The sequence below is a fragment of the Cervus elaphus genome, chromosome 1 (assembly GCF_910594005.1).
Source record: "Cervus elaphus chromosome 1, mCerEla1.1, whole genome shotgun sequence".
Taxonomy (NCBI): Eukaryota; Metazoa; Chordata; class Mammalia; order Artiodactyla; family Cervidae; genus Cervus; species Cervus elaphus.
The window spans coordinates 71,220,891-71,242,936 of record NC_057815.1 but is presented as its reverse complement, the minus strand read 5'-3'; positions in this window follow the sequence as shown (position 1 = coordinate 71,242,936).

The following is a 22,046-nucleotide window of genomic DNA, read 5'->3' as shown; positions in this document are numbered from 1 at the left end:
CATAGGAAGTGGAAACCCACTCCAATATTCTTGCCTGGGAAATCCCATGGACAGAAGAGCCTGGAGTCACGAATCGGACATGACTGAGTGACCAAACAATAATACGAAAAGCACAGAGCCCAATGCTTCAGCTTATGTTACTTTCCTTCTCCTAAATGTCATCATGGTGGATCTCCATGGTATTTGTAAAATGATAGTACTTGCAGTCCTGAAAATAAAAATAAAATACATCTGTAACTCTCCACATATGGCTAGACATATGTATTTAAACATGTTCATGTGTTTTCCACCACTATAATTTATTTGCTCAATCTTTTCCTAGTCTTCTGCCCAAAGTATTAAATGTCTTTGGGGAAGGGAAATAAAACAACACATGCTATGACTTGTCTCAGGCCAACTCCTTATTTTTTACACAAACTATATAAAAATGGCATTGTTTTCATGAAATGTTTATAAGTGTACATGAAAGCTCACACCAGAGCCTGATCTACATTCTTTAAGCATAGCATGTGATGAGTTTCCCCTTGATACCATTTAAGACAAAGATTCCAACTTTTACAAACATTTAAATACGTATTCTATCCTCCTTATATAGAGAACAGCAAAATAAAAGGATTTAGAGCCAGAATACCTGCCCTTTATAACTGTTTAATCCATAGACGTAATTTAATCTTTATCAACTTTAGTTTTCTCCTATGTACAACAATGATAATGATCAATTATCATTACCATAATTAGCAATAATGATAATTGCCATGAATGTTTATTAAAAGCTTACTATGCCCTAACCCACATATATTTATAGTCTGATTTAATATACACAGTGATGAGGTTGGCATTAGTATTAGATCTACTTTGCAAATGATAAACTGAAGCTCAGAGAGAGATTACCTGGCATGGCTTAGGTAGGCATCAGAGGTTGTGTTCATAGTCTATGCTTCTGGACACTGCAATCTACTGCTCTCCACCAAATAAGTGCAATAATTTCATATGCTTCTCAGGACTGTCTTCAGGAGCCAGTGAGTTAATGCAGAAAAAATAATACTTTCTTTACTATAAAGCTAACTAAGGGTTGGTTATTATTAGTTTGATTAAAGGACTCTGACCTCTGAAGCTGGGCTTCCCTGGTGGCTCAGTGGTAAAGAATCCTTCTGCTAATGCAGGAGAAGTAGGCTCAGTCCCTGAATTGAGAAGACACCTTGGAGAAGGAAATGGCAACCCACTCCACTATTGTTGCCTGGAAAATCCCATGGACAGAGAGTCTGGCAGGCTACGGTCCATGGGATCAGAGTCAGACACGACTTAGTGACTGAACAACAACAATGACCTCCGAAGCTAGAGGAAAAGCTACACTAGTACCAGGGAAAATCCAAGTACTTAGTACCAAGAGAAAACCCTGCAAATCCATCTTTCCATCTTTTTAAATAATTGGGTATTCCAGACATGTTCATTCTCTAGCCAAGGATGATTTCCCCAAATTTTCTTCATTGTAAGTTTACCTCATTTCCTTTATTAAGATAAAAATGGTAAATACAGATTTCTGTCTTTCATTTGCAAATACAGACAGTTGTGTTAGTTTCTTAGGGCTGCTGCAACAATCTAACACAAATTTGGTAGCTTAATACAAGCAGAAAATTTTCTTACAAAACTAAGAATACTTTTACTATTGCATCCAGTAATACCATCCCTTGGTATTTACCCACATGAATTAAAAACATATGTCCACCCCAAAATCTTCAAGCAAATGTTTATAGTTGCTATATTCAAAATTGCTAAAAACTTGAAAGTGAGAGTCATTTCCTAGGCAGGTTGATAAGAAGTCCAGGGGTCCCCAAGGAGAGAGGTCTGGGATACTCAAGGAAGAAGAAAGGACAAACTTTTTACTTTTTTTCCCTCTACATTCCTTAGGATTATATAACAATAATGTATCCTGCCTGAGGACCTCTCTGGATTAAACCTTCTGGCTAATTCTGTTATCTTAAAACATAAATTATGGGTTTAGGTCTGGTCTTTACAAGGATGTATCCTGCCTGAGGACCATCTCTGGATTAAACCTTCTGGCTAATTCTGTTATCTTAAAATGTAAATTATGGGAGTAGGTCTGGTGAGGTCTTTATAACCTCCAAACATTCTTTGGATTCATTGGAGCGTATATAACTCCTTTGCTGACACTAGCAAGGGGGTACTCTTTCTATCCCCTTCTGATGTCTATGTCAGAAGCTTTCTCTATCCCCTTTATACTTTAATAAGACTTTATTATGCAAAAGCTCTGAGTGATCCAGCCTCGTCTCTGGCCCCGGATTGAATTCTTCTCCTCCGGAGGCCAAGAACTCCGACATCTTTGTGTGATTCAGCAACAACCTTTCAAAAGCAACCAAGATGTTCTTCAATAGGTGAATGGATAAATAAACTGTGGTATATTCAGGCAATGGAATATAGTTCAGCACTGAAAAAAAAAATAGGCCACCAACCCATGAAAAGACATGGAGGAAATGTAAATGCATATTGTTATTGTTGTTACTCAGACGCTAGGTCATGTCAGACTTTTTTGTGACCCCATGAACGGTAGCTTGCCAGAGTCCTCTGTCCATGGTATTTCTCAGGCAAGAATACTGGAGTGGGTTGCCATTTCCTTCTCCAGGAGATCTTTCTGACCCAGGGATCAAACCCATGTCTCCTTCTTTGGCAGGTGGATTCTTTACCACTGAGCCACCTGGGAAGCCATAAAATGCATATTACTAAGTGAAAAAAGCCAATCTGAAAGGGCTACATTCTTATAGCCATTAATTTTATGTGTCAACTTGTTTGAGCCAAAAAGAACCCAGACATTCACTCAAACCATATTTTGGTGTCTCTGTGAGGATATTTTTGGATGAAATTAACATTTAGTGGATAGACTGAGAAAAGGAGATTCCCCTCCAGAGTGTGGGTGGGCCTTATCTAAGCAGTTGAAGATTTGACTAGAACACAAAGGCTGACTCTCCCTTGACTAAGAAAGAACTCTTTCTGTCTGATGGCTTTTGAACTGGGACTTTGGCCATTTCCCTACCTTGAGATTCAAAGTGATAACATTAGCTCTTACTGGATCTTGAGCCTGCCAGCCTTTGGACTAGAACTGACCCATTATATCTCCTGGGTCTTCAGCTTACCAGCTCACCTTACAGCTCTTGGGATTTTTCAGCTTCTATAATCATGTGAGCCAGTTCTTATCATAAATCTCTCTCTCTCTTACGCACATGTGCACACACACACACACACACACACACGCGCGCGCTATTGATTCTGTTTCTCTGGAGAACCTTGGTGAAACAATATATATTCTAATTATATGACACTTTAGGAAAGGCATAACTTTGGAGACAGTTAAAAGACTAGTGGGGACTTCCCTGGAGGTTCAGGGGTTAAGACTTTGCACTCCCAATGCAGGGGGCCCAGGTTCAATCCCTGGTCAGGGAACTAGATCCTACATGCCACAACTAACAGTTCACATGCTAAGGATCTAAGGATCCCACGTGCTTCAACTAAGACCTGGTAAAGCCAAATAAATAAAAATAAATAAGTATTAAAAGAAAAGATTGGTAGTTTCCAGGGGTCACAAGGGAAGGAGGAATGGAAGAGGGAGTGCAGAGAATCTTTAGAGCAGACAAACTACTCTATATACTGCTACTACATGGGCAGATATTAATATATATTATTAAACATTATCAAAACCCATAGAAAGTACAGCACCGAGACTGAACCTTAATGTGAACTATGGTAATGGATGATAATGATGTGTCAGTGTAGGTTCACTGACTGTAACAAATAATCTACCACTCTGGGCAAGATGTAGGTAGTAGGGAAGGTATATGAGTGTGTGGGGCAAGAAACATATGCGAACTCTACTTTCTGCTCATTTTGCTGTGAACCTAAAACTTCTTTAAAAAAATAAAGTCTATTAAAACAAAGGAAAAAACAGGTAGAAATTTATTCTCTTACAGTTCTGGAGGCCAGAAGTCTGAAATCAAGTTTGTCAGTAAGACTGCATTCCAGTTGGTGATTCTAGGGGAGAATCTGTTCTCTGCCTCTTCCGACTTCTATAGCTATGGACATCACTTGCCTAACAACCACATCACTCCAATTTAAATGACTTCCAGGGCTCCTCTGCCTCCTCCTCCTTTTCCTCTGTATGTTTCTTAGAAGGATATTTGCCATTTATTTAGAGCCCACCTGGACACACCAGGATGATCCCTTAAACTCAAAATACTTAATTTGGTTACACCTGCAAAGATCACTTTTTTAAAATATGTAAGGTACAATTCATAGGTTCCAGGGGTTAGGGCATGGAAATACCTTTTGGAGACCACTATTCAGATGTCTACCATGGTCAGTTACTCAATTCTAGAAAATAGACCTCAAGGAAAGTCTACTCAGTGACTTTTAGGAAAGGTTTTCTCCCTTATTTCTCTCCTATTTGTTAAAAAGGATGCAGAAAAAGAAATAACTTCCTTTTACACTATTCTGTGCAGTTGTAAGAGGAAAAGTTGACAGAAGCAGCAGCAGCCATCTGGGGTCCAAGAGGTGACAAGGCTGAACACTTGGCTGAGTTGCTGAAATGAACTTAAAAGAACCCATCTCCTGAATCTTATTCCATCTGAGGTTATAAATGTCTCTATGGTTTAAGTGGATGATAACTGTAAATTTTGTTACTTGAACCTCCATGCATCCTAACCATTAAAATAATAAAGTAGATATAAGGAAAAAGAGAACACATGTCAAATTCAAAAGATTATGGGCTTAGAATGGAGGGAAGTAAGCAACTACTTCAACTGTCAAGTTGGCTGAAGAGAGAGTACTTTGGAGAGTAGTAATTTATCCTGTTTCTAAGGATTAATATGATTCTATCTGTGTTCTTGGGGGTTATTCAAAGAACACAGTTAGAAAAAATCATATTTGTCCTTAGGAATAGGATGTGAAGAGATATAGCCTAGCCTAGTTGGGAGTAAGAAAAATTGGAACCAACTTCTAGATTGTAAATTTTATGAAGTCAATTAAGACTGAATTGAGATGAATGTACAAATAAATTATATAAAAAATACAGTATCTACTTGTCTTGCTTCTAAACCTCACAGCTCACACGTGCAGCCTTTGAGATCTTGCTGGGTATTACAGTAAAGATATATATTCAGCACATTGAAAAGCTCAGGCTTTTATTTGTAGCAACATGTGAAAACGATTGTGAAGTGGACATAGCCTGATATAGTACTGCATAACTGGAGCTGGATTTGACACAAATCTTATGTAACAAAATGCCAGTCAATCTTGAGTTTATACTCCAACAACCACTGGCTCCCTTAGCAGTAATGAAAGGGTGACCCAGACAAGTTCTCTTATGCACACACAGCCTGATATGCAGCCAGAGGAAGCTTGTGAAAATTATGAAATAACCCTCCATTATGAAGTTCATGGACTCACTCCCTCAATGTGATTAAGTGAGCTTTAATTTCAATTGCTGTCAGATTTTACAGCTTTCAACACCTGCAGTTCCCTGGTAGATTTGAGGTGGGTCTTTTTCAAAACTCCTTTTCCACATCTACAAAACAGAACTTCATTTCACTGGAGTTGTGACAGATCTTCTCTTTTGCAGTCAGCAGTTCTTTGACTTAGCAGAAGAATTAGCTCCCCAACCTGAGAGACAAGTTGTCCTTTTTCTTGCTTCACTATTCTTCTTGATCTCTGCCTCCCAAAGTTGTCTTCACTCCAGACATCTCAAAGAAAGAAAGCAATAATCCTGCCCCATGTTAGAATCAGGAGGGATTCTCAGAGGTTGTCACAGTATTGTGAACCTCTGCCTTTTTGTGGGGGGCTACCATACCAAATGACCTTAGTAAACTCCCCACCAATGACCAAAACAGACCCTGGAATTTTGTTAGCACCTAAAGAACAGTCCCTGAGCAGTTTCAAATTTTAGGGCAGAGGACAAGCACCCCCTATTTTAGAAGGATACTATAATATTTAACTGAGACCAATGTCTTGATAACAGCTAGCATTTACTAAGCAATATTCACATCTCCTTTAATCCTCGGTCTGGTCTTTGTTGCTAAATCAAGTCCCCAGGGACCATAGCCCACCAGGCTCCTCTGTCCATGGAGTTTTCCAGGCAAGAAAACTGGAGTGGATTGCCATTTCCTTCTCCAGGGGATCTTCCCGACCCAGGGATCGAACTGAGGTTTTTCTGCAATGCAGGCTGTCTCTTTACTGACTGAGCGACCACAACCACCCTATTTCGTAAGGACCGCAATTATTCACTTTCTAGCTGAGAAAATCCTGCTTCCAGGTCAAATCACCTAAACTAGCATCACATAACTAGTAAGTGATGGAGATGTGGTTCAAATTCAGGCCTTCCTCTGCTTTTAACCTCTACATCTCCTCACATTAGTTAGATGTTTACTAGAGCTACATGTGCTCCACAGATCTGTCATCCTATGCTCTCATAGAGATTGCTCCTAGAGAGACCCATACCTGGCCAAACCTTCATAAAGGTGGAAAATACTCTTCATGAGAGTTAGTTATAGTCTAGCCCCTTTGTTTTAATCAAATGACTGCATTTATGAGAGCTAATGATTGCACTGTGCTAAGCAGACTATTTGTCTCATTTTTCTCTCTTGTTACTCTCCCAAAGAATACAGTGTTATATCTTTTATTTTTAGAGAAGCTGTAGCTTGAAGTAATTAAATTTATTAGCTTCCTTTTGGTGCTTATATCTGGATTTTCATTCTTTAACGATGACAGAAAGTACCACACTTAAATGATATGTGTTCATAACTAAATTCATGTTCAACTACCATGTACAACATCTACACAATGATAAAGGATTGGGGTCCAACAGGTATTCCCAGATGTTTGGTCCACAGATGAAGACAGTTTGTATCAGATATACCCAGATTTCTGATTTTTTAAGAATAGCTTCAAAAATCTTAGCTCTCCACGATTCTGGAAAAGTGGCCTTCTGTGCATTTTCTAAGTATAGCTTTGGGTAGGAAAAAGATGGCTTGAGAGTAGCCCATGAAAAATTTTTTACAACCCCAAGAATTTAAATAACTGTTAAATGAGTCTGTGATGTGAATAGCAGCAAAATGAACTAATTAAACTTAGGCTTCCTAAATAATGGAACCATATTACAATTTTCTTCTACCTAGAATATGCTTTTAAAGGAAAAGTATTCTTAGTATTTTTTCAAACCTAGGCTTAACTTCAAATGAATACTTCTTGTAATCAAACCTTTTCTTTGAATCCCAGACACTGAACTATATCTGACTTAAGAGTCACAGAACCCTCTATAAAAGCCAGACATTTCTTGTGATGCTGTATTTGCTAATCATTGAAAGAACATTTCTGGAACCTTTCTTTGCCTCAGGAGCAAGCTCTAGTTTACCTCGAGTATAGAGACCCATTTTATTCACTGAGGCTTTTTATACAAAGGCCATCCCTCTGTGTAGTCACGAACATTCCTCTAATGTCTAGAGCTCTTGGGACCCTCTCAGAATGTCAGGAGTACAGAGAACTCTGCTCAATACTCTGTAATAACCTAAATGAGGCAAGAACTTGAAAAAAAGAATAGATAAATGTGTATCTATAATGGAATCACTTTGCTGTCCACCTGAAATGAACACAACACTGTTAATCAACTCTACTCAATATAAATTTTTTTTTTTAATGCGTGTAACTCTATGGCTGATTCATATCAATGTATGACAAAACCCACTGAAATGTTGTGAAGTAATTAGCCTCCAACTAATAAAAAATAAAAAAATAAAAAATAAATTAAAAAAAAAGAAGCAGCTCCTTGAATGAAGGCAAGGCACAGCCCCTTGAAAGCAGGGGCTGTGATTTCCAATTGTTATTGCCTTTGGATTGTGGCTCAGAAGGTAAAGAATCCACCTGAAATGTGCAAGACCTGAGTTCGATCCCAGGGTTGGGAAGATCCCCTGAAGAAGGAAACAGCTACCCACTCCAGCAGAATTGCCTGGAGAATTCCATGGACAGAGACGCCTGGCAGGCTACAGTCCATGGGGGTCACAAAGAGACACAACTGAGCAACTCTCACACACTGCATGAATCTCAGTGTCTGGGAACTGTTGGATTCTATAGGTATTTGTATTTGTGTATGTGTATTTGTATTATATGGGTATTTGTGTCAGATTCAGGGAAAGGCATTGTTTCAGCATGACATTTAGCACCAATAACTGGTTTACAAAACAAAATCCATTCTACTGAAATCTTTCATTAGAAAACATCTCTCACACTTAGTCCAATTCATTCCAGGACTTTTAGCCAGTGAAGTGTTTATAGTTTTAACTTGAGTAAAATAGAATCATTCAGGGATATGTCAGTGTTTCCATTACGCCCCTTCTTTTTTTACCCTAAAGTAGCCCAAGTTTATTAGTATGTCCATAAAAATTAATATTCCACTGGAACGTGGCACCCAACCATGAAGTAAATGTTTACATATCCCTTCAAATATTAACTCAGTTGTTTCTACAAGATGATAGGTGTGCCAGGCATGAACACTCTCAATTCATAGCTTTTCTCAGCTAATTCAGTTGAGTTATTCTTTCAATGACTAAACTTAGCTAAAAAGCAGCACCTGAAATGGACAGGATGCCAAAAAAGGGGTGAGAGAGCCTTTATTAATTATCCAGAAGCTTCCAACATGAGGTCATCCTGGAAAGTGGAAACTATCAAACTAAGCAAGCATAGCCAAGCAAGCAGAGGGGATATGCACACCAAAACATACACCCCTGGTCTCCATCAACTGCATGTCAGCTTCAGGAAATGGCCTGAGGACGAACCCCCACGAGGCTGCAGCAGGGGAGGAGCTTGGGACAGTGGCACGGGGAGTGTTGACTGAGCGTCCAGCTCTTCTGGCTGACCCAGTGGCAGGGAGGTCAGGTCTCCCCCAGCCCTTTAGACTTTAGGTCCATTGTAGAAAAGCTGACAAAACAATTCTCTGGATGAGTGGCCAGTGAGGACAGGGGAATGGAAAGTGTGATGAGCTCGGGTGCAGACACAGAGAACTAAGGAGCCAGAGTTTCTCCTTTTGTCAGCCCCTATCCTGGTTCTGCTTAAAATGAAGCCTTGTTCTGAGTCCTTTGTCTCCTTGATGCCTCCCCTGGCTTTTTCTGAATACCTGTTGTAGCAAAAAGGTGTCAGAATTAGAAGAATGACTTGATTTGAGGCGCGTATTCACCACTTACTACCCATGTGGTTTTGAGCAAGATACTTAATTACCTGAATAATCCTTTCCTTATCCATAAAGTTAACGTCCAATAAAGGTTCTCAGTAGAAACCTGATGATACTAGGTGCTGTTCTTTTTATCTTACATGGTTAGAATCAGAAGAACATGAGCTAACATATATAAAACTATTTGGGTAATAATATTAATAGTCATAATGATAATCATTTACTATGTGACTGGCAAGGTTCAGAATTTGGCATAAAATCTTTTGCCTACACTATATAATGCACATGCAAGCCATTCTTCCTTTTCAATTTTTCAGATAAAGAATCAGAGGCTCTGAAATTTTTAATATTTTTTCCAGGATGCTCTTTCTCTCTAAATTGATGTATAGATTTAGCAACCAAACTCCAAGATGGCTTGCCCTTCTTTGTAGATGTTGACAAACTGATTTTAAAATCAATTTGGAAATGCAGAGGACCTAGAGTAACCGAAAAAATTTTGAAAATAGTAAGAAAAGCAAAATAATTTAGGTGAGATGCACTACCTGGTTTCAAACTTTACTATAAGAGCAAAAGTCATGAGGACAGGGTGGTGTTGGCATAAAGGCAGACATACAAATCAATGAAAGAGAAAAGAAAGTATAGAAATAGATCTACATATATATGGCCATTCAATTTTCAACAAAGGCAACAGGATAATTCATTGGGGGAAAAGCAGTTTTTGTATTTTTTTAATGACACAGCAATAACTATCTACATGAACAAAATGTACCTGATCCCTACTTCACATCATACAAAAATAATGTAAATAATAAAATAATTAAAAATAATTGTAGATCTAAATATAGAAGTTAAAATGCTAAAACTTCTAGGAAAGAATCTTTGTGTCCTTATTATAAGCAAAGAGTTTTAAATATAGGATGCAAGCACACTAACTATACACAGGGCTTAGAGCTGCCAACCCTTCACGTAGTAAAAAAAAAAAAAAAATCCATGTAAAACGTTTTAACATCTAACCCTCTGCATACAAGCTTCTGCATCAATGGATTCAATAATCTGCAGATTGTGTAAGACTGTAGCATGTATTTAGTAAAAGAAAACTGCTTTTTACTTCTAGGAAAAGAAACGTGCCTTTGAGTGGACCCATGCAACTCAGATACATGTTGTTCAGTTGTTCAAGGATCAACTGTTTATATATAAACTTGAAAAAGTACTTTAAAAAATAAAGATAGAACTACCATATAGCAATCATACTCCTGGGCGTATATCTGGAGTAAATCATAATTTGAAAAGATACATGCATCCTAATGTTCATTGCAGCACTGTTTACAATAGGTAAGACATGGAAGCAACCTAAATGTCCATCGACAGAAAACTGGATAAAGAAGATGTGGTACATATATACAGTGAAATATTACTCATTTATATATTTAAAAAAAGAACAAAATAATGCTATTTGCAGCAACATGGATGGATCTAGAGATTATTATACTAAGTGAAAGAAAAACGTGATATCACTTGTACAGAATCTAATTTTTTTAAAATGATATAAATGAACTTATTTACAAAACAGACTCACAGATTTCAAAAACAAACTTATGGTTACTAAAGGGGAAATGTGGGGGGAGGGATAAATTATGAGCTTGGGAATAACATTCACACACTGAAATAAATATGAAATGAAGTCGCTCAGTCATGTCCAACTCTTTGAGACCCCATGGACTGTAGCTCATCAGGCTCCTCTGTCCATGGGATTCTCCAGGAAAGAATATTGGAGTGGGTTGCCATTTCCTTCTCCAGGGAATCTTCCTGACCTAGGGATCGAACCCCAATCTCCCACATTGCAGGCAGACCCTTTAACCTCTGAGCCACTGGGGAAGCCCTGAATAAATGGGAATAATTTCACACACGACTACATGTAAAATAGACAACCAACAAGGACCTGTTGTATAGCACAGGGAACTCTACTCAATACTTTATAATGACCTACATAATGACCTTTTTGGGCTTCCAGGTGGTACTATTGCTAAAGAACCCACCTGCCAATACAGGAAACACAAGAGACTCAGGTACGATCCCTGAGTTGCAAAGATCCCCTAGAGTAGGAAATGGCAGCCCACGGCAGTATTCTTGCTAGAAAATTCCATGATCAGAGGAACCTGGTGAGCTACAATCCATGGGGTCACAAAGAGTCAGACATGACTCAGCACACAGTCATAGTCATGGGAAAAGAAGCCAAAAAAGAGTGGAGATATATATATACAAATAACTGATTCATTGTGCTGTATAGTAGAACCTAACATTGTAAATCAACTATACCCCAATAAAAATTAATTTAAAAATAAAAAATAAAATAATGAAAATGCAAAAATACAGTTAAGGAGAAATTTTTACAATACATATATGGGGGAAAGGATTTGTATTAAAAATATACAGAGAACTGATTCAACTAAGTAAGACACGCACATTGTATAAGTATTTACATGAGGTTCCAGAACAAATAAAACTAAATGACTAGAAACTAAACCAATGTTCACCTAGGACTGGAGGGGAGAGGATTAACTTACAAGGAGAAAGAACTTTCTGTGATAATGGAGATTTACTACTTCATGAAGGATATATTGGTTATATGAATGTATACATTTGCTATAATTCAACCAAATGTTCACTTGAAATGGGTGAATTTTACTGTATTCAAATTATATCTCAATAAAGTTGATTTGAAAATTGATACAAACAGTCAAACATTTGGATGAACAATATTTTGAGATTAATTTAGTCTTTGTTTTCATGTGTCTGTTACATGGGAAATTGTTCACAAAAGAGGGACTCAAAAATAACTTCTAGTTTAGGATTTTTTTTATAGTACAGTGATGTCATTAATGGTGATTCATTCACAGAAATAGCATAGCCAGGAGAAGAAGAAAGCTTTGAAAATTGAGCTAAGTTTTTACAATGGTGAGTGTTATATGTCTATGAGATATCTAAGTAAAAATGTCTGGTAAATAGTTAAGTGTGTGAGTCTGGAGGTCAGCAGAAATCTTGGAAGAATATGGACATTTGCGAGTCAGAAGTACAGATGTTAAGAAAGTCATAGAAAGGATGGGATCTGCTTTGGAGAATTTGTAGTATTAAAATAAGAGGCTTAGGACAGAACTACAAAGAACATGTGACTTAATGGATAAAGAGAGACAGAGATGCCTGCTAAACAGAGTAAGTTTGTGCAGATAGAGAGCTCGGACAAAAGCAGGAAAGTAAAGTGTTAACAGATAGTAAAAGAGGTGACATGTATTTCAGCTAACATTTAATTAACAAAGCATGTCATAAACGGCCTATCTGACTTTAAAGAGGTGGGCAGTACCATCCTAACTCATGGCGGGAAGGAACAAGCAGAAATATGAGTGAATGGTACTGATGCCTATCACAGTTTGCAGTAAATTTCCTCCATTTATTTTCAGCTTCGCATTTCATTCCTGTTCTCCAATGCTATGTCTGTTTTTGTTGGATTCCATGACTTTTTGATCTTTGTGGCAAATCTCTTTTCTTCTCTATATTCTTTTTTGCTAACACTCTAATCTTTGGCTTGCTCTAACAATACCACTGCTTTTGTCAGAGTTTTATTGAATTGCTTATCCACTGATGATGTTTTCTGTTATCTTCATTATTTAGAACTTTAAGAGTTCTGATATACTAATTTTAGTAAGGTATCCAGAGGGAGAGGATAGGAATACAAAGATTTAATTTATTATCTTTAAATGGACATTAAATAATTACACTTAAATTATAATTTTCTTGTACACTATTGCTTTATGTCCTATGAATTCATTGCCTGCTCCCAAGATGCAAAGATAGTTTCCTAGAAGTTTTATAATTTCACTTTATAAGCCTGTGTATGTTGTTGTTGTTTAGTCACTAAGTCATATCTGACTCTTTTGCTACTCCATGGGCTGTAGCCCCCCAGGCTCCTCTGTCCTGGCATTTTCCAGGGAAGAACACTGGAGTGGGTAGCCATTTCCTTCTCCAGGGGATCTTCCTGATCCAGGGATCAAACCCTCATCTCTTGCACCTCCTACATTGGCAGGCAGGTTCTTTACCATTGAGCCACTGGGGAAGCCCAGATAATTTGTATAAAATTATGTATGGTTGGAGGTGGAAATAAGTCTTCAATATTTTTCTATATGAAATTATAAACTATTTGTTGAAAAACCTCTCCTTTCCCCAGTGGATATCTTTGTCACTTTTTCAAAACTCTTTTGACTATGTGAGTGGTATATTTCTGAGCTTCTTATGATCCATTTGTATATTTTTAGGATGGTACTACATGCTTTATGTAATCCTTAAGGTCAGGTGATGTAAGTCCCCCCAGAACCTTGTTCTGATGGTGAAAGATGCTGAGATCCCTAGTAGCAAGGAAAACAATAGAATTCTGGTACAGCAGAGACCAGGTGCCAAGACTTAACCATCAGAAAAATGAAAGGGAAAGTGGCTCTATCAGGTCCTACTGTTTGCGAGTCCATGGACTGTGGAATTCTGCCGGCCAGAATACTGGAGTGGGTAGCTGTTCCCTTCTCCAGGGGATCTTCCCAATCCAGGGATCAAACCCCGGTCTCCCACACTGCAGCCAGATTCTTTACTGTCTGAGCCACCAGCGAAGCCCAAGAATATTGGAGTAGGTAGCCTATCCCTTCTCCAGCGGATCTTCCCGATCCAGGAATCAAACGGGTGTCTCCTGCATTGTAGGCGGACTCTTTACCAGCTGAGCTACCAGGGAAGCACTAGCCATCAGAGTAAGACATAATTCTCAATGGAGAGCATGGTCATGATGGCCTCCAGAAGGTCCTAATCCGTAAGGATCTATGTATATGCTTCATAGAACATAATATTCTATGAAAAATAGATAGGTAGACAATGAGTTAGCTCCTTAATAACAGACCATGATCCATTGCCCAATTTCAAATCTTGAACAGGTTCTAATCCTTAGTGCCCATCAGTTGAAATAGTTTCCATCTCCTTAGTGGTGATTTCCCCAGGCCTTCCCCAGAAAAACTTAGAACCATTTATAATGGGGAAAGGGAGAAGTTCATATTTTCAAGGTCTGGGTATAAGGTTGGATGCAAGGTCTGCACTGAAATGAATACCCAGGGAACCAAAGTACCAGAGTGTCACTCCTGTTAAAACAGAGGTATGTGAAAATCAGATAGTAAATACAGTTCTAGTATTGGCCTATCTCATAGTGAGTCCACTGCGACTGGCGAGTACACCAGTTGTCATTTCTCTGGTTTCTGAACATATATTTATAGTCATATATGGACCTACATGTAGCTTGAAGAAGCCTCACATTGATTCCCTGGTGCATGGAGTAAATGCAATTAGAGCAAGAACATAACCATATTAGATTAGAGCCATATGTAGTCAGCTACTCAGAATTAGTCATACAGAGCTCAGAATAGAAACTTCAAGTCTGGCTTCCCAATATAGATGTTTATTTTGAGGTCTACTAACTCAAACCCAGAGACATTATTAAGTTCTTCACTTTTTTATTTTTAAAGAGCTTTTGGAATAAAACTCTGTTTATATATGAATACCAAGAAATAGTTTATCACATGGGTATTTTGAGGTCTAACTAGAAATTACTTCAAGAACTGTGAAAGGTCTAAGATTTCACACTACTTGTAAACTAACCACTTCACCAAACACAGGTTCAAGGATGCTGGGGGAAGATGTGATATTTTTAGGTCAAAAATTGCATTTTTCAAAGCATAGGTCATAGCATGAGCTCTTCCTTTTGCATTGGTTCGCCTTGCCCTCCAAGTTCAACGGGAGTGAGATGGAGTCACGTGGTGCATCCTGCACACATCGCGGGTGTGCATCTATGTGTTGAGGGACCTGAAGCTCAGAAAATCCGCTTTAATGGACCCCAAGCAAAGCTGCCTGACATCTGCTCCAGAGGGAGATGTTGGGTTGCCATGCCCTCCTCCAGAGGATCTTCCCAACCCAGGCATCAAAGCCAGGTCTCATTCAATGCAGATGGATTCTTTACCATCTGAGCCACCAGGGAAACTCACACAGATATATATATATAATATATATATATTTATTATTATATTATATTATTATATTTATTATATATTACATATAATATATTATAACATTATTATAATAAATAATTTTATAATTTTAATATATAACATTTTATATTATGTATTATATAATAATTTGTATATATAATATAAATTTATATATAAATATAAGTATATATAAATATACAATTTATATATATAATAATTTTTATAATTTTAGATATAATATTATAAATAAATTATTATAATATGATAATATAATATATTATTATATTATTATATTATAATAATATATATTTATTATATAATATTATATTATTATTATATATTTATTTATTTATATATAAACTATATATACACGTATATATACCGATTATATATATAATTGGTATATTCACTATGTGATAGCCTTGAAAAAAGAATCTTAGAGAAAGGTGAGATAGGCAGACACATGGAGAACTCTAAATATTAGTGTATATTTCTTTTTCAAATTTTGATAGAAAATTTGATAGAAAAATTAAGATTTTAGATGAGATACAACAGCCATTGATAGACTCTGGAATATTGATACACTATTCACTAGAGTGAAACCCTACCCTTAATATCTCAACCCCCACCATTGATAAAAAAGGCAGATAGGTTTTTTACATTAATTCTAGCATTTAGAAATAAGGTTATTTTAAGTATCTATCTATCTAGTAAACACTCTTTGTATTCTTACATTTTCAATAACTTCTTATTAAATTTATGCTCTAAACCAAGGTGGAGATTAATTGTGCAGCTGAAACCATTGTTTTAGGTCCCAAGAGAGTTCCCACTGGGTTAATGTTGATGGATTTATTTGTCTCATCATTCCATTCGAAAGCTTGGCCACCAGATGAGAGAGAGAATTTCCTAAGGGGCCTTCAACTGAACTTCACATTTTTTCCCCCAATTCATTTCAGCCAAGGGATAAATTGGCACCTTTTCTGACGTGAGCACATAGTGGAAAGAACATCAGACTGAGATCCAGGAGACTCATGTTCTAATCCCATTTCTTCCATTAGCTTGCTGTGTAGCCTTGGACAAGAATGTAGGGCTTTAAGTAGCACAGAGTAAGAATCACTCATAAACAAACACAGCCAAAAAAGAAATGAAAGAAGTTTTGCCAATTTCAAATTACATATCTGGCTTCTAAATTTCAAGATGAATTTTTTCTTTAATAAGCAGAACAATGTTCTTCCATGTTAGAACAGACCATTTTACTGTAGTTCTTTTTTTAAACAAAGAGAGAGAGAAATCAAATAAAAATGTAGATATTCCAAAAAGTTTTCTAAATCTGTAACTATATAATGATTCAATATTTTATACTACAGATGTTGGACTATCATAGAAATTTTAAATCAAAAAAATTTTATATAAAGTGTTTGAAAACTTTTTCCTTCATTTTGAAAATATCCTATTTCTTATTTCAAAATAAGGTTAAGTATCTATCTTTCTTTCTTATTTTCTCATTCACTACTCTAGATTGGCCTAGAAGATTAATCATTAATCCCTTAATTGATTTCCAAGTTTCTGGCTTGTCTCCACTTTCAATCTGTCCATTCAATTTAATCTTCTTAAAATTTAAACCACCTCTGCCTATTGGATTAAATTCAAACTATCTGTCTTGATATTTCTAATCTCAGGTTATCTTATCTAGTTAACATTCATCTTCTTCTTTACCAAAAGAGAACTCTTATCCCAGTCAGATCAATACATTTATATGCATTTAGAATATCTCATTTTCATATTAACTTCCTGCCTTTTTCTCCCATCATGTCCACTTATCTAATTTCAACCTTTCCGTTATGGCTCGGTTCTATATCTGCTTCCTCTCTGAAGCATTCCTTGATTTTTCTCAGGTCTTAGCAAAGCTTTTAGACATTTTATAAATGTTTGTAGGACTAGAACTCTAATTTGAACCATACACATTTTTGAATTTTGTCTTGGTATTTTTCCTTAGGTTGGGTGTTTTTTTTTGAAAGCAGAAAATTAACTGACTTTTTTTTTTTTAATCCCTCCTCAAAACCTTTGACTTTCCAATTTCTCTTGATTTATTGGTTGGATTGTGACTTGGCATGATTGCTTGCATGATTTAGTCTAAGCAAGTTGGAATATTCCTTCGTTCTTTTGCATCATGGACATGACGCAGAGTGGTTTGGTTTTATTGGGCTGAACCAGAAGCTGTATCCTAAGTTTACACTGATGTTTTTCACTTATAGTACCAATAAGCTAGATGACTGGACAAGTTTTGATTCCGTGATTCAAGAATTTTTGATTGGGACTTCCTTGGTGGCACAGTGGTTAAAACTTCGTCTTCCAGTGCATGGGGTTGCAGGTTCCATCCCTGGCCAGGGAGCTAAGATCCTGTATGCTTGGCAGCCAAAAAATAAATAAATAAATAAAACATAAAACAGAAACAGTGTTGTAACAAATTAAATAAAGACTTTAAAAATGGTCCAAATAGACTTTAAAAAGACCTTTCTTTAAAAAAATGAATTATTAAATTGATTTTAAAGTTATAATTTTAACAGGGTGGGAGTGAATAAATCCATATTAAAATAAGCTAGTGTACCTAGTGATGGAGTACTGATGGAGTACTAATTTATTCATACAATTATTCCATTCAAATAGTATTCAATTGAACTATTATTGTGGTCACTAATATATTGCCAGAATCTTTGTATATTACTTTATCTTCAAGTTTCTCTTATGACTCCTCACTAGCTATCCCTCTCTCTGAGACTCTTAGACCAAGTCGAGTCTTATTGCCTTGCCAACATTTAATTAATGTCCTACTATATATTATGAGTTAATTTGTATTCCCTATATATGGACTTCCCTGGTGCTCAGACGGTAAAGAGTCTGCCTACAATGCGGGAAACCGGGGTTCAATCCCTGGGTCAGGAAGATCTCCTGGAGAAGGAAATGGCAACCCACTCCAGTCCGTGGAAAATTCCACGGACAGAGAAGCCTGGTAGGCCCCAGTCCATGAGGTGGCAAAGAGTCGGACAGGACTGAGCGACTTCACTTTCACTTTCTGTATATATATGTTGAACTCCTAGCTCCCATTATCTCAGTTGTTGCTATTGTTGTTGTTCAGTTGCTCAGTCATGTCTGACTCTTTGCCACCCCAGGGGCGGCAGGCACGCCAGGCTTCCCTGTCCTTCACCATCTCTCGGAGCTTGCTCAAACTCATGTCCATTGAGTTGGTGATGCCATCCAACCATCTCGTCCTCTGTTGTCCCCTTCCCCTACCTGCCTTCAATCTTTCCCAGAATCAGGGTCTTTCCAATGAGTCAGTTCTTTGCATCAGGTAGTCAAAGTATTGAAGTTTCAGCTTTAGCAACAGTCCTTCAAATGAATATTCAGGACTGATTTCCTTTAGGATGGACTGGTTGGATCTCCTTGCAGCCCAAGGGACTCTCAAGAGTCTTCAACAACACAGTTCAAAAGCATCAATTTTCGGTGCTCAGCTTTCTTTATAGTCCAGCTCTCACATTCGTACATGACCACTGGAAAATCCATAGCTTTGACTAGATGGACCTTTTTCAGCAATATCAGTAGAGTAACATCAGTGGAGATCTGGTAACTAATGATTTGTGGAGTTCCCTCTGGGAAAAGCTATTCTATCTATTATCAGTACAGTTCAGTTCAGTCGCCCAGTTGTGTCTGACTCTTTGCGACCCCATGAACCACAGCACACCAGGCCTCCCTGTCCATTACCAACTGCCGGAGTTTACCCAAACCCATGTCCCTTGTGTCAGTGATGCCATTCAACCATCTCATCCTCTGTTGTCCCCTTCTCCTCCTACTCTCAATCTTTCCCAGCATCAGGGTCTTTTCAAAAGTCTATCTATTATGCTGCTATCTTAATAGCCATCAGCTACTGGGTTGGTCAAAAAGTTCATTCAGGATCTTACAGAAAACTGGAATGTTCTTCCTGGCCAACTCAATAGTTCTGCTAAGGGCTGCAATGACCTCTGTTATTGTTGTTCAGTTGCTAAGTCATGTCTGTTTGTAACCCTATGGACGACAGCACTCCAGGCTTCCCATGCACACCACAATCTCTAGACCTGTTCTTTTTCTCAATTTAAGAAAGTGCTTTCTTTGTTTCTTTTGTGGGAGTGGGTGGTGATCTTTCTTTCGAAGTATAAAAATAAGTACATTCTAGATTTCAAAACAGTCCTGTTCTTCACATCAGGTGGCCAAATTACTGGAGTTTCAGCTGCAGCATCAGTCCTTTCAGTGAATATGCAGGACTGATTTCCATTAGTATTGACTGTTTTTATCTTCTTGCAGTCCAAGGAACTCTCAGGTCGTCTCCAGCACCACAGTTCAGAAGCATCAATTCTTCGGTGCTCAGCTTTCTTTATAGTCCAACTCTCACATCCATATATGACTACTGGAAAAAACTCATGGCATTGCCTCAGACAGTGACCTAATTTGGAAACAGGGTTGCTGGCGGTGCAATTAGTTAAGTGCACCCTGGAATATTGTGGACCCCTGGTCCAATACAACTTTTTTTAATCAAAAAGGAGAAACTTGGACATAGAGATATGCGCACAGAGAGAATGGTATATGAAGACTGGAATTATGCTACCATAAGCCAAGTAACTACTTCAAGTGAGGAGAGAGGCCTGGAAGAGATCCTTTCCAGCACCTTCAGAGGAAAAATGGTCCTGTTGACATCTCACTCTCAGAACTGTGAAATAATAAATGTCTATTGTATAAGCCACTCAGTTTCTGACACTTTGTTATGGCAACATTAGCAAACTTGTACACTGCCCTCACAGCTCCTGGATGGAATTTTTCCCTGTATCATTATGCATTTCTACCTCTTTCTAGAACAGTGCTGTCTAAAGAATTTTTGTCTGTGATGCAAATATTCTATGTCTTCTGTCCAAATGTTTTCCATTAGCTAAAGATGACTATTAAGCACTTGAAATGTAGCCTCTGCACCTGAAGAACTAAATTTTTATTTTACTTAATTTCAATTAACTTATGTTTACATTAAACAACTGCTTTTGGCTAGAAATTACCATATAAAAAACTGCAGCTCTAGAACTTGTTATAGTGCAGTAGGAGTGTTTACCTCAGAGTCCAAGTATTACCCAGTTTGCTTTTTTAAATTTTTTGATATGAACCACTTTTAAAGTGTTTGTTGAATTTGTTACAATGTTGCTTCTATTTCATCTTTTGGTTTTTTGGGGCCTGAGGCATGTGGGATCTTAGTTCTCTGACCAGGAATTGAACCCTCACCCCCTGCATTGGAAGGTGTAGTCTTAACCAATGGACCACCAGAAAAGTACTCATCCAGTTCGAATTTTACTGTCTGTGACCCATAATATCATAGGATAGAATAAAGCATGAATCCCAAAATTTGTCACAAAATTTGTCTGCCGAATTTTGTTTTTAAGCCTTCTCTCAGTAGTTGGAGCTCAATCAGACCGAAAGGAATAATTGAGAAGAAGGATGCTAGATTCTAGTTCATTTGCTAGTCACTTTGATTTTGTTGAGCCTGCTATCAAATGTTCCCATTGTGTTAGTGGATTTTAATATGAATCATGACTATGAATTAAGCACTAGGTAGTAATTTCTGATTAATTTCAGCTAAGTCATTTGACCAGCCACTGAGGTTGCTTACTAGCTTAAGTGACCTTGGTTAACACTGAATTGGTGCCCAGAAAATACAAGGTTATAACTCATATTTCCAATTGTGTATGACTTTCATGACTCAATCAAGCCACAGGAAGACATATTTCCTTCATATTTTTATTTTTCTGTTTTTTTGCACTAGGAAAGTTAGTTGCTCTTGTTTTCTTATTGCTTCTTTATTTGGATTAAAGCTTTTCTGCTAGAGTATCTTATCTTTTTGGTTTCTGATCCTCAGTTTCCACCATAGAAAATGAATCTTGATGTTTCATAGATACATTTCTTGCTTTGGACCTTATTAGCAACCAAGACTTGGGCCTCAGAAAAGGGATTGAACATGTTTTTGGATCGCCTAGATTGACTCCTCATAAACTCTGGATTCGTCTCCATTTTCTAATTCTATTCTCAATGATAAAGGTAAAAATTTTAGTCTCAAAATTCTAGAATATAAGACTAAGGAACATCCCTCAAAACTTAGGAAATGTCAATTTAGGACAAGCTAAAGACATTGGGTCGGCTAATTTTACATAAGCACTATCAGGAAATAGAGAGTTATAGGAATTACTTTGAAGACTCAATAAGGCACTAAGTGACTCCACATAGTCTCTACCTAAATAGCTCTAGGTATACAACTACATGGAATAAAAGTAAAAGAAAGAAACTATAATGAAGAGTTCTGGAACAATTGCTATGTGCCAGTCACCTTGCAAATTACTTTCATATATAAGGTCTAATTTAGTGTGGGCAAGTATATAAAAATTTTATTATGCTACTTAATTTACTGACGAGGAAATTGAAGATCAAATGTTAAGTGACTACTCTGTGATCTACAGCAAGCATCTCCTAAATGGTGAAGGAAACAGAAGATTTGGAAAGATCCAGAACAGAATAGAGATGGGATGAACCGTGTGAAAAGAAAGCCAACAAATATGTCAACTACAATAAATGATGTCCACTACTAATTGGCACTTACCAAGAGCATTGACAATGACTGAACGGCAAAGGCATTTGCCATCTGCCTCTATGGAGGTTGAACCCCATGCTGCTATAGCTGTCGACCTGCAACAGCC